Source organism: Falco peregrinus, chromosome 14 (assembly GCF_023634155.1).
Source record: "Falco peregrinus isolate bFalPer1 chromosome 14, bFalPer1.pri, whole genome shotgun sequence".
Taxonomy (NCBI): domain Eukaryota; kingdom Metazoa; phylum Chordata; class Aves; order Falconiformes; family Falconidae; genus Falco; species Falco peregrinus.
In genome coordinates this window covers 1,473,925-1,486,138 of record NC_073734.1, presented here as the reverse complement: position 1 = coordinate 1,486,138, position 12,214 = coordinate 1,473,925, and the positions used below count along the sequence as shown (strand labels likewise).

Genomic DNA, 12,214 nt, shown 5'->3' with positions numbered 1-12,214 from the left:
TGGCGCAGCTGGTTCCCCTGCCCAGGGTTGGGGCGTTCATGCTCTGAACCCACAGTCGAGGTGCCCGAGCCGTCTGTGCCCTGAGCCTGGAGCAGAGGGGCAGTTGCAGTCTGTCCTTAATTTCTGGGGGGGGGTGAAGGGCTCTCTGAGGTGGGGAAGATGGAGCTCCCCGTGCAGCAGCCAGGGGTGGTGGCTGGAGGTGGGCTGTGTTGCGGTTGCTGTTTTGTCCTGCCCCCGCAGGAGAATGTGGCTGCTTTCTTAGTTCTGCTGCTTTCCTCCTAATGCAGGAGGCTGGTCCCTGCAGGCTCCAGGGAAGTGGGGCTGTGGAAGTGCCTAACCCTGGGGCTAGAGGGTAGGGGAAGCTGCTGGACTGGTATGGGGGCATGCAGACTGGAAGCCCTCTGGAAATAACTGGTGTGGGCATGATGAGCAGGATTAGTTTCAAGTGAAGTGAAATTATAGTTAGAAAATTGAAACAAATAATCCAGTTACTCTCAAGACCCAGTAATAAAGCACTGATACCCAGATTAGTGTTGTATCATCCCCATTAGATTTCTCTCTTAACGAATAGTTATTTCTGGCTTTCAATCCGAGCTCCAGCTGCAGCATGCCCTTGTGTCCGTAGGACCGTGCTGTTCTCTCATGTTCCCGGCAAGGACAAAAGGAAATGGCAACCCTGTTGTTCCCTGAAACTATGAAGGGCCTGGTACCGTGAACATGCGCAATGCTGTAGCTGTTTCGGGAGTAATGAGCTGAAAGTATTGCCTCGTTTGCAGGATGTGGGTCAAACTTGAGGGGAAGGGAATGGTGGTCTTTGCATAGAATGGTGTCTAGCTGTGTACAGCAAGTCCACATGAAGAAAAATGATGTGGAACAGGAGGAAGCAGGAGGGGGTAGGATCTGTGATTTTTTACTTATTGTCAGGATGTAAAATAATTTTAGGGTAGAGCTGGGTTTGAGGCCACTGGTCTTTCAAGTCCCAGAAAAAAAAAGAGGTGGGGACATCCATCTGTTCCTTGGTCCAGTTAGCCAGAAAGGGAGGGGAAACGATTTCTCGTCCAAAGTAGTGCTTAGTAAATGCTGTACATACTCACCTTTGACTTTTGTCGGTGCTTGAGACCCACTTTCTGGGGGTGTTTTCTTTCCCTTTCTTGCACACCCACTTTTTGAGAGACAGATGGGGAGGTTGTCAGCAGGCTGGTGATAGAAGAAGGATGGCCCATGGACCTGTCAAGCCGTGCTGCCTGCAGGATAAGGATGCTTGAGAGGAACTGCCATTAGGATAGCCTGAAGTGGCCAAGCTGTCACATCTGTTGTATTTCTATTTGAGCTAATTGCTCATGCGACTTTAATGGTTTCATGCTTTTATTTCTGCTGCTACAGCTTTTCATGCCTGTAGGGAGCCTAGAGTTTGGGTGTTAGTAAGTGAAAAATAAGGCCCTCATTCTCCATGGAGAAAGGCTCTTGGGCATGGTAATTTCATGCCTGGAAGGAGTCATATTTGCTGGATAAGTTTTGTAACCTAACCAAATTAGCTTTGAGAAACCATAGTTGTTAATCAGAGTATTGAACTCTATGGTCCCTTAGTTAAAAACATCACCAACCTCCTTGCACAAAGGATGGGCGTTTGGTTTGCAAAGTAGGAGAGCAGTCTGATTTTGATGCTTGGGGCAGCAGCGATCCCTGGGTTTAAGGTTGTTCATAATAGTCTGAGCACTTAGTAGGGTCAGGCACAAAGTCACATCGGGTCAGCTGTTTTTGCAAAATGAAGCAGTGAAGTGACATTGTTCCCACCAAAAAACTTTTAAAGAGTAATAAAGGACAGTTTGGGTATTAATAGAGATTTGGATAATAATTCCAGCAAATAGTTCCAAAATACATGGAAGAGGGGGAGAAGATGAGAAGTGGCAGCAGTCTTTGATGTGTGTTTGTGGCTTGTGGGACTGCGCCCACAGCAAAAGGCTGTTTTGGAGTGTTTGTTCTGGGCTTTTACTTCTATCAGTCTTAACTCTGCCACTGAAATAGGGTCTAGTTATGAAACAGGGTGGGGATGCCGGCTGCCCTCCAGTTATGAAGGAGCCACAGCCCGGAGACACAGCTGTCTCCTTTGGGTCTGCCATGGAAGGGGATGCTGGGTTTTCCAAGTCCCGTTGCTGTTCCTTGCAGGTCAACTGAGGCATGGCCACTGGAAAGCCCCGCTGGTTCACGGGGTCCTCCAGGATGGCTGGTAGATTCCCGAGCCAAGTGGTAGTGCCTCGTAAGCCGAAGCTAGCCAGAGGGACAGAGAAGCTTGCAACTGTAAGTACCTGCTGCGGCCAGGTAGGAGCTGTGTAAGGCTGGAAACTGCCCCCGCGTCCTTCCTCTACCTGCCCCTCCTGTTGTCTGGCAGCACTGTGAAGCTGGACACCACCTCCCCGTCTCTCTGCTGCCATGCTTCTGTCGGAGGTGGTGACCATGGTGCGGTAGGGGATGGACTGTGTGCTGCTTCAGGGGAAGTCCAGAGTTGTGTCTGGATGTGCCACTGGAGCCATTTAAATGAACGTACCGGGCATTGCACCGGAATAGCTGAAGCGTGAGCGTGTGCTTCTCTCCGCCCCCTTTGTGTGGGCAGTAACGTTTTGTCACCTCGGGATGCTTGCCAGCGCTGCTCTGACCATACCTGCCCTCCAGGCAGCTGGGCACGTGGTGGGCTGCTCAAACTCTTGCTTGAAGGTTTCGAGAGGTATGGCTGGTCCCAGATGGAACAGGTTCCAAAACAGTTGTTCTGTCCCGTATCCCGTGTGGAGCACAGATCCAGCGCTGCAGACAGCAGCGGAGTCAGGGCAATTCCTCCTCCCCATCCTCAGACAGCCCTTTGCTGACCAGAGCTCACTTGGCTGAAGATGACCTGGTGCTGAAGCTCTGTCGAGGAGATACCTTTGCATACTTCTGTGGAGGGGTCTCGGAGGCCCAAACAGAGAAAACAAGTGCTAATTCAAAAGAGATAACTAAAACTTGGAGCCATTCCTCTCCACCTCAGTCTTGGCACAACACTGATTTTCTGCTTTCCTGACTCACCCAGCAGTGACATCTCCACATGTGTGGTGGTTGTGAGCGTTGTGCAAGGGTGGAGTTAAGGGATTTCTGGTAACTCCTCCCAACCTTTTTCAAAGGTCACTGGCTCACTCCGGCCAAACTGGAAAGGAAACAAATGCCCGAAGAGCAAAACCCCCAACATGTCACATCAAATCACGAAGGAGAAGCTAACGGGACAAAGCTACTTGTTTGGAGCATGTGTATTGCACTCTCTATCATTAATTTACTAATGGTAAATATTTCAACAGGTAATTATGGGACTTCCAGGACTATCCTAGCGGCTATGATCACAAATTATTCATCGGTGGCTCTTGAAGGAGAAAAGCCTTTCTGAATAAAGGCAGTTCTGTAGCTCTTGCTGGTGTTTTGCATTTCAGCTGACTCCCTCTGCCCTCCTGAAGGAGATGTCTCTTACCACCAAGCAGAGGCTGGCCAGCACTCGGGAGATGCGGCGACCCCAGATTATCCAGATTCTAGACATGAGCGAAGCCTCCCATCGTAAGGTAGCCTTTTCTTGCCCTTTTCCTTGCTGTTTGATGTGACGTTTGAAGAGAGCGCGTGCTTGTGACAGGCTTGCCTCCAGCTTATCTAAATGCCTTGGTGACTAAGTCCTGTTGTTGTTTCAGACTGCTGCTGGTGTGGAGTTCCTTCTGCTGGGGGAAAGGTAAAACATTTTTCCCCAGTGAGATGTTGAAGTCCTGACCTGCGCTAAGCCCATATAAACAACCTCTGTTGAAGTTGGTGGCTTTTGCTGGAGATGAGCTACTGCGGCTAAAGCATGATACTGGGGGAAGGCTGGGGCGGGCCACAAGGATGCAAGCTTGCAATTTCCCACCTTCCTGCTGAAATAGCCAGCCCTTGGTTTGGTGTAGTCTCTGTCGAACACTTGGGGTCATAGGATGCCCTCAGTGGTGGCAGCGTTGGCCTTTGAGGGCTGAGGGCCTACGGTAACTACTCAAGGTGTAGCTAAAGCAATTGCATGAATGCTTTGGGTTGGAACAACGAGTGGGACCCGTACAGGGTGTTAGATTTTTCAGGCTGCCAGGTACACAGGGGAATGGCCCTGGGCAGAGGGGAGTGGGTGTGCTTTATCTGGATCAATGTTTATTTACACGTGTGTTTAAAGCTGCTTTTCTTACAGATCTGCTTAGTATAACACACGTTCCAAAGGGGTAGATGACTGAGGTAGGCTGTTGAGTGGAAAACTGCCAGCGAGAGACCTGTAGCAAATTGGTTAAGGATTGCCCTAGACAGCGCGTGAGGTTGGGAACGCCTTGGACGAGCGCACACAGAACTGGCCGTGTGCTGTGGCCGCTGGCTTCAGCACGACCCTGACTCCTGTGGAGAAGCAGGAGACGTGCCTGTGTCTTGTGAGTGTGAAGAGTTCAGCTGGAAGGGGGGAGGCAGAGCAGGGAGGAGTTTTCTCAAAGTAACGCCTCGGCGCTGTAAGCATTTGCTGTTTCTGTATGTTTTCAGACCTGCTTCTGTAGTGGTATTAAAGAAAATGGCAATAATAGAATATAATGAAGCATCCATTGAAAGCTCGTGGGAAAAGGAGATGCCAAGTCCAGCTTTACTCAGATTGCCCAGTGATGCTGGGAAAGTACCTGGAACTTACCACCTCATCTGTCGCTTTCTTAACGGCGGTGTTCCTTTCTGGCCTGTCTTCTCTTCTTCCTGGTTTCTGGGCTGTGTGTCAAAAAAGAGATTTGAGGATGTGTTGGGCTCGGTCTCTGTGTCTCAATGTAAAGATGATCCCCAAATTGTTTCCCATGGGGTCTCCTGTAAATTCTTGGCTTTCCCTTGCTCCACGAGTGCTTACAGCTCTTGCAGTGAGTGCTCTGGAGCTGTGTGACCGTGTTAGCCCAGGGCTCTGCCGGAGGTAAGTGCTGCCTTGCCTGTTGGAGAAGGCGACCTGGAGAAACACCTGCCAAAAGAGCTGCTCGCTTGAGCCTGCTCTAGTGTGGCCCAGAAACTTTTGATCTGCTCAGAACACAGGTGGGTGAGCTTCTGTTCCCCTAGCGTGAGCTGGGCAGGCGTACTCACCAAGGGACTGTCCTTTGCTGGAGGCCAGTGTTGTATTCTCTCACCGATGAGTCTTTCTCCCCGCGGCTGAATCTCTCTGCTCTCTTTTGCATCTCCAGTTCTCGGCAGTTGCCCTGGAACAGAGCTTGTTCCGGCCTTTCCCATCAGAGGTGGTATTTCAGAGCTACGTCCCCGATGAGGTCTATGAAGTGCCACTGATTCTGAGGAACGTGGACAAGGTAAGTGCTGGGATGTGGAAGTTTAACCCTGTGCTGGAACTGGAGAGCAGTGTCATCCGTGCGGTGCACAGCACAGCCAGTCGCCTGCTGCAGCACAGCGCATCCAGAATAAAACGTCTCACCGCCTTTATTTTGCAAGACGGTGGAAATCTTGCCATGCTGAGGTTTCTCCCCCTGGTTTTGGCTGTGTGTTGGTGGTACCTAGCTGAAAGGAGCTTTTCTGGTCAGCACCTTTCCCCGTGGAAGCCCTGCACGGGTGGGAATGTTGGGGGCTGTACAGTTCTTCCCTGCCCTCGTGCTTTCCCTCGAGTGTGCACCGCGTCCTGGTGGCTCCGTGGTTAATCTCAGTTTCCACAGGGCACCTCTGCCTCTGGGTGAGCTGCACAGAGAGCTGAACGGGCTGTCAGAGCTCGGGGTGGGGTCTTCTCCACTTTATGCTGGAGTAAGTTATAATTAGTGGTAACAGCGCTTCAGGAAAGGTGTTTTGAAACAGCAGTGGAAGCAGGCTGATTTAGCAGCAGCAGCGGGAGGCCTTTAGGTGCCCCTTCAGGCTCCTGCTAAGCTTAATTGGGTTCTGCTCAGGTTTTCCTGAGACAACGTGATGCTCTGCTTCCCCTTTGGAGAGCCACGGCCTGTTTGGAGTAAAGTGCCCTCAAAGGTCTCCACCTTTACTTGAAAAGAACGATCATTTTGAGACTTCCCAAGAAAGTTGAGAATGGAAAAGTTGAAAAATGTCAGCAGTTTTGTTCCACTGTCAGGAGGGAAATTGGGACCTTTTGAACTTCAGCTGGGGAAACGTTTGCTGGAATGAGGCATGTGCCAAGGGCAAGCTGGTGGGAAAAGGCAGGAGGGAGGAAAGGAGCTGAGCTTGGTGTTCTCTCCCTGCGCACTTTCATACACGCAGGGGTTTCTCTTGATACATAGCAGTAAGTGCACGGGCAGTAGAGACAGGTCAGAAAGAGGGGTGTAATTAAGGATACTCTTCTGTAATGAAGAGGAAGGGGTATGCCTGAGGGCAGGGTGGGATGGGAAGATGGAAGTGTGCACAAGAGACGGTGAATTCGCCTCCTTTCCAAATTTCCCTGTTGGGGAGGGCAAACAGGTGGACAACAAAAAAAAGCTGTCGAGGCATATTGCAGGTGGAAGAACAGCAAGTCCAAGTATCTCCTGAGATAACAGGTTGTGACAGGGATATGGGTGAAAATGGAAGACCCTTTGGCAAGGAAGGATGCGGGTGTGCTCCCTCAGTTATTCCGGGAGAGTACTGCACCATTCCTGGTCTGGCATTTAACTTGGGAACATTGATAAGATGCAGCATGTGTGCCTGCACCCGGGGGATGCCACTGGTGTGATCTGCGCTGAATTTTGGGCAGTCTTTGCTGTAGGTATCCTCGTCCCTGATTAAAATGTGCCTCAGTCCTCACTTTCTCTCTTCCTACTCTCTGCTTCATTCCCACTGAGTCTTTGGCTTCACCTGCTCCATTATCCATGCAGCACTTCAAAATGTTTATCTTTGCCAAGTACCAGCCAACAGGCAAACAGTTAATTTGCTCTATTCATGCTTCCTCAAGTGGAAAAGATCATCTGCATTAACATTTCTGCCATTCCCAGTAAATGATAATAAACTTGTACTGTGTAAAGCTGCACCTTGGGATTTACGTGCCCTGTGAAGGGGGAGGCAATGTGTGAACTGTGGTTTTTTTCCCAAAACAATGTAGTTGTGAAGCTAGTTAGAGCTCAACCACTGGAGAGCATGGGTGTAAAAGTAAGATAAGCTCCAGGAAAATCTTTGGTATGTTTTAAATACAGAAAGACAGAGAGGATAATCCTGCGAGGGTGTTATATTCTAAATTGGTTGGCTTTTGGCGATGTCCTGGAGAAAAGCAACGTTGTGCTCCGTCTCAAGTTTTTCGTGCCAGTTTCCCACATTCCTCTGAATCATACTGAGTTACACTGCATGGTAGCCTGAAGTTGTCTGCCCCATAAAAATCCAGCTGACAGCAAAATATATTCCGCATAGAGGCTCTGTAATCATGCAACTACAGAAGTGCTGTACTATATACTTCCTGCTCTTACCTGTGTTGTAAAATTGCTTTTCTATTTTCAGGCTGTTCCTCAGCACCCTCAGATGTTCTGGGTGGCTTTTGCTGAAGGTCTGAGCCACACGTGCTCCCCTTCTAAGGGACATGGTGACCAAAATGCTTGTCTGCACTGTGAAGTTGGCTCCTGGAACTCGCTGCCCCAGGACATTGCTGGGTTCCAAGGGCGTTTGGAGAGTTCAGGACTGCCTTGGCCACGGGTTACCAGGCTCGGGTGGGTGGCGCAGAGTGAGCCTCCATTTTTTCCAAGCCTCATGTGGGGTTGTTGTTGATCCGTGAAGCTGCCCACCAGTCCAAATCACCTGCTTCAGACTTTGAGATTTGGCGCTCAGGGGTTGCTCTCTATGTGCTAGGAAAATGCCTGTGTGCTGTCTGTGTGCTGGTGGTGCCCCAGAGGGCAGAACCGTGCAGCAGGGTGCCTGCAGGGACTGCTGGGGGTGGGCAGGGGTCCCCAGGGATCTGGCTTGCCTGCGCTGGCAGCTGCCTGGCTACAGTCACAGGCAGCAGGAGCCTCCGGAGAGCAGAGGTTGGCTTTTAATAATGAAACCACCACCAGGCAGTGCCAGTCATGTATCTCGGGGCAGAAAATGCCTTTGAAGCCCCTAGTTGATAGGCACAGCCTGGGGGGTCGCCTGGCTTTCCATCACTTGGCCAGGTTGCTGGCTCTCATCCTCTGCATCAGCCTTTCCTTGTAGCATATTGTGCTTCTCCCTTGCTTCTTTCCAGCTCCCTTTGGATTTTCCCAGCCATCTCTCTGTTTCTGGGGTTGTCTCTTTGTCTTCCTGTGTTTCCTCCTTTTGCTCTTCATTTGCTGCTTTTATTCCCAGTAAGGCCACAGTATCTGTGGTCCCCTCTTGCTGGTCTGCCTACATGACTGTAGCACCGCAGCTTGACTGCCCCGCTCAAACCCAGCACGTTAAAGTGAATTTCTTCCTTCCGCCAGGATTAACACGTACTGTTTGGCGTTCAGATAATACATGCCCCTTCTAGGGGCATGTCTGCCTGGATGTGTACGGGCAGAAGCCAGCAGATTCTCTGGGCTTATTGAATACACGGGTGACTTGATTCAGATATTATACCGCCGTGCTGCTGGTGTCTTCCCTGCTTGGCCCTTCCTTCATCGCCCTGCTGCCTCTGGCCTCGAGCTGTTTTGCCCAGGCAGAAGGGATTAATGTTCACTCTTATGTGTTACGTGCATGTACCTCCAGAGCTAAAAGTGCTTTGTGAAGGTGGTATCACCAGGCCTCTTCTCCTCCTGTTTCCACAAGCTGCAAGATCATACTTTCCTCTCTTTTCTGCAGGTTCCTGGGCTGGTGAAGGTCATCTTGGAGAGCTCACCTTATTTCAAGCTGATCAGCCACCATGCTGTGTGCCGCAAGGTACTGCCTGGCATGCTTGCGACTTTCCGCATCGTTTTCTCCCCTGATGAGAACAAGGTGAGACTGGAGGTCCCGAGAGGTGTGTGCCTTCAGTGGGAGGTGAACCTGCGGGGCTGGGTTCAGAACAGGGCATCTGCTGTGGGTTTTGAGGCACTGTCCTGGTTTCGGTGGCATTGCACTGGATCTGCAGCTGGGGGAAACTTTTCCTGTGGTGAAGATGATGCTGTCATAGGCTGGAGGCTCTTCTATGCTTCAGACTGTGATTATCCTTTGGTGCTGGAACGTTTAATGCCATGTCTGTTGGCTTCAGGGATAAGAGTGCACTGTGTGGTGGGGTGGCCTCTCATGGTGTTGGTTTCTAGTATCTGACTATTGCTGCATAATTACGGGTTTGCTCTGATAATTATAAATACAAAAGCCTGTTTGCATAAATACAAACCTGTTGTTTGGAGGACCCAAAGCTGAGCCTGATCAGAGTGAGGACCACCACCTTTGAAAACTGGAGTTGCTTCTTGAATGCATATCGTGTTGGCCGCAGTAGTGAGACGGCGGAACGTTCTGTCTGAAGCCGGCACTTTTCTTGCACACCGGTTATAGCCCATGCCGTGCTGCGAGGTTTGCTCTAGGCTGTGGTCAGGCAGCCTGCAGCTGGTCACATCCTGGCTGGCAGCACCATGCGATGCCACCGCAGCAGGGACTGACGAGCTGTGCGTTCCCTCCCTGTGCTTTCCTGGGCGTTTTCAGGGGAAGGCGCACGTGGGACAGTAGGGAAATGGCAGGGAGGGGTGCTGGTAAGGTGTTTAGCCATCGCACCTCTCTACTCGATGTTAGGGGCTTAATTATGATGGAAAACGCTAGGGGAATGGCTAGATCCAGAGAGCTTTCCCCTTTCCCATCTGGCAACCAGTTCCCTGCCTCACCCTGGGCTGGAGCGAAGGTGATGCTTTTTCATACCCTCTGTGTTCCAGCCTTGCCGCTGTGCTGCCCCTGAGGATACTTGCCCGCCTGTGCTCCAGCTGTGATTCTAGGGGAGAAGATGCGCTGTGCTCGTGGCAGGGAGCCAGCCTGGCCCAGACACGCTGAGCTCCAGATGTCTTTAACCAGCAGGAGGCTGGTGTGCTGCAGAGGACTGAGGCATCTGGAGCGCACACAGGAGTGAAGGGGCAGGTAGCATCTGCAGGCAGAGTGTTAGCCTGGAGCCTTTGGGCAGTCACGCTGGTGTGGCTGTGCCTGCGTGCATGGGGCTGTGGTTGCTGTGTCAGCTGGCACCTATTCCCTGCCCCGTGTGCCATGCTTTTGCTCGGAGGTTGGAACATCGGTGCTGTGGCCCTGGCAAGTCTGGCACTGTGCCGTGATGTGAAGGGGCGGCGGTGTTACCTGGAGGCTTGTTAACGCAAAAGGGTTTAGTACCTGGCATGGAAGGGAGGAAGCCCTGCAGGGGAACACAGACAGACAGGCTGACTCTTTACACCAGCACTCTGCTGCCTCTTGGCACAGTTCTTTGCGTGACTTTGTGGGTGATGCAAGGTGAGGGGGTCGCTCTGAGCCAGCTGGTGTTTCTGTGCCAGGCCAGAGGTGCAGGCTCTCTTTGGGCACAGCTGTTCTCTCATCTTCTGTTTGCTGCTTAGATGTAGTTGAACACCCTGTCCTATCCTCAAACAGCATGGCTGTAGCAAACTAGAGAGGAAATGCCCTGTGGTGCCTGGCTCCCCATGCTTGTGAAATGATCTGTTGCTTTGCGGAGGGACTGAGAAATTGTTTTACGTCATTCGTATGGAAGGTTAAAATGATGTTGGCTTAGGGCAGTTCTCCATACTGCCCAAGTGACATAAGAGCTTAATCTCACCGAGGTAGGCTTTGCAGGGGACACTGCTTCCTTTAAAATGTGATTGACTAGTATTCATGAGCATTCATTTTTGGGATGGAAGTAAATCGGTTCCCATGAAGGGCAAAGAGCTGCTCTTCAACTACAGAGAAGCAGCAGAGCAACACATGAACATCACCCCAAATAGAAGTAGGGTGAGGTAACTCCCAGGAACACTCATGTCCAGTACTTTGTCCCTTGTCTTGCCCTTGAACTGGTGAGCGTGTGGCATTAGGGAGCTGTGCCAGCGAGGTCCTCTGCACAGCTTGAGCGACACCCTGGCGGTTTCTGCCGACCTGGGTTTTGTGCTCCTTGCAGGGCATTGGGAGAGGGATGTGGGCTGCTTGGTGAGGAGCACATGGGGACTCTACAGCAGAACCAGAATGTTGTATAAATCGAACTTTTTGTCTCGTACTTGATGGAGTGTGAGTCAGGAAAGTGCCGGAGTGCTGTCGCTCAGCTAGAAATGCATCAGTAGCATGGTCAGGATGTGCAGAGCACCTTGAAAAGCCCTTAGCCAAGAGGCAGGCTTTGGGAGATGGTTCTGTAAAGCCACCTGTGTTGGGCTTGCAGTTGCTTGCCTGCAGAGTATCTGTGTGTTAGTTGTGGAAGGCTCAGGAGTGCTGCCTTTGAATAACTCCTACATCTCTGATACTGCATGATCCACAGGGACTGTGGGTAACCCAGTGAAGTGGGGTCTGGGTCTTCCTGATGAGGAGCCGGTTTGTGTCATTCTCTTGCTTTGAATCTGTTCTTCCCTGGAGTAAGTCTGACTTCAGTGAAGTCACTCCTGATTGAAAGGAGTAAAATTGTGCCTCAGCCCTAAGTAATAGGGCCATGTGAGTTGTTAGTGGCTGAAATGCCACGTAGCCCTTTCTTGGAAAATGAGCAGTTTCCTACTGTCTCGCAGTCATTTGGGAATGTGCCACGTGGTCAGACTGTCAGAAAAGGAATAGCTGACGCGCCTCTTGGTTTATTGGCACTTGTGTTATAAATGAACTGCTAATTTTTCTGCTGGGCAACATTTCCAGTTTGTTACTCTTGCTGCTTCTGATTTGCACGTTTCTGTTTTATGGCTCCATTGTACAGCGTGGGTGTTCTCGTGCCAGCCCCTGTTCCCGTGTGTTCTTGCGTCATGGTCTGACGGCCTCTGCTGAACTGGAAACCATTGTGGCACTGACCGGCAGATAAACAACAGACAGAAATACTTCCATTTGTGCGTCCTTCAGGCTTATTAGTAGTTTATTGTAAAGGAAGAAGGAAGCAAGAAGCACATAAAAACATAGCAGAGCTTATTCTGTGTTGTCCTCTTGCTCTTTTCACTGTAGCAGTGCACTGTTTTCAGGCAGTGCAAGTTCAGGCTGTGAGGTTTGTGAAATTCATTGCTGATGCTCAGTGGAGACTGAATTAATGCACATTGATTACTCTGAAATATGACAGGACGGTGAGTTATTGCATGACTGAAATGAAGTCCTTTAAAATTCAGCCCAGCCCTGCTAGATGTTTTGTTGTGCACAGAAGCTATTCCAAGAA

General features: G+C 50.7%; 1 pseudogene; it reads left to right on the top strand.

Annotated features, from left to right (window-relative positions):
* LOC129785695 (hydrocephalus-inducing protein homolog) overlaps positions 1 to 12,214 on the top strand; it is a 95,695-nt pseudogene that overhangs the window by 26,296 nt on the left and 57,185 nt on the right.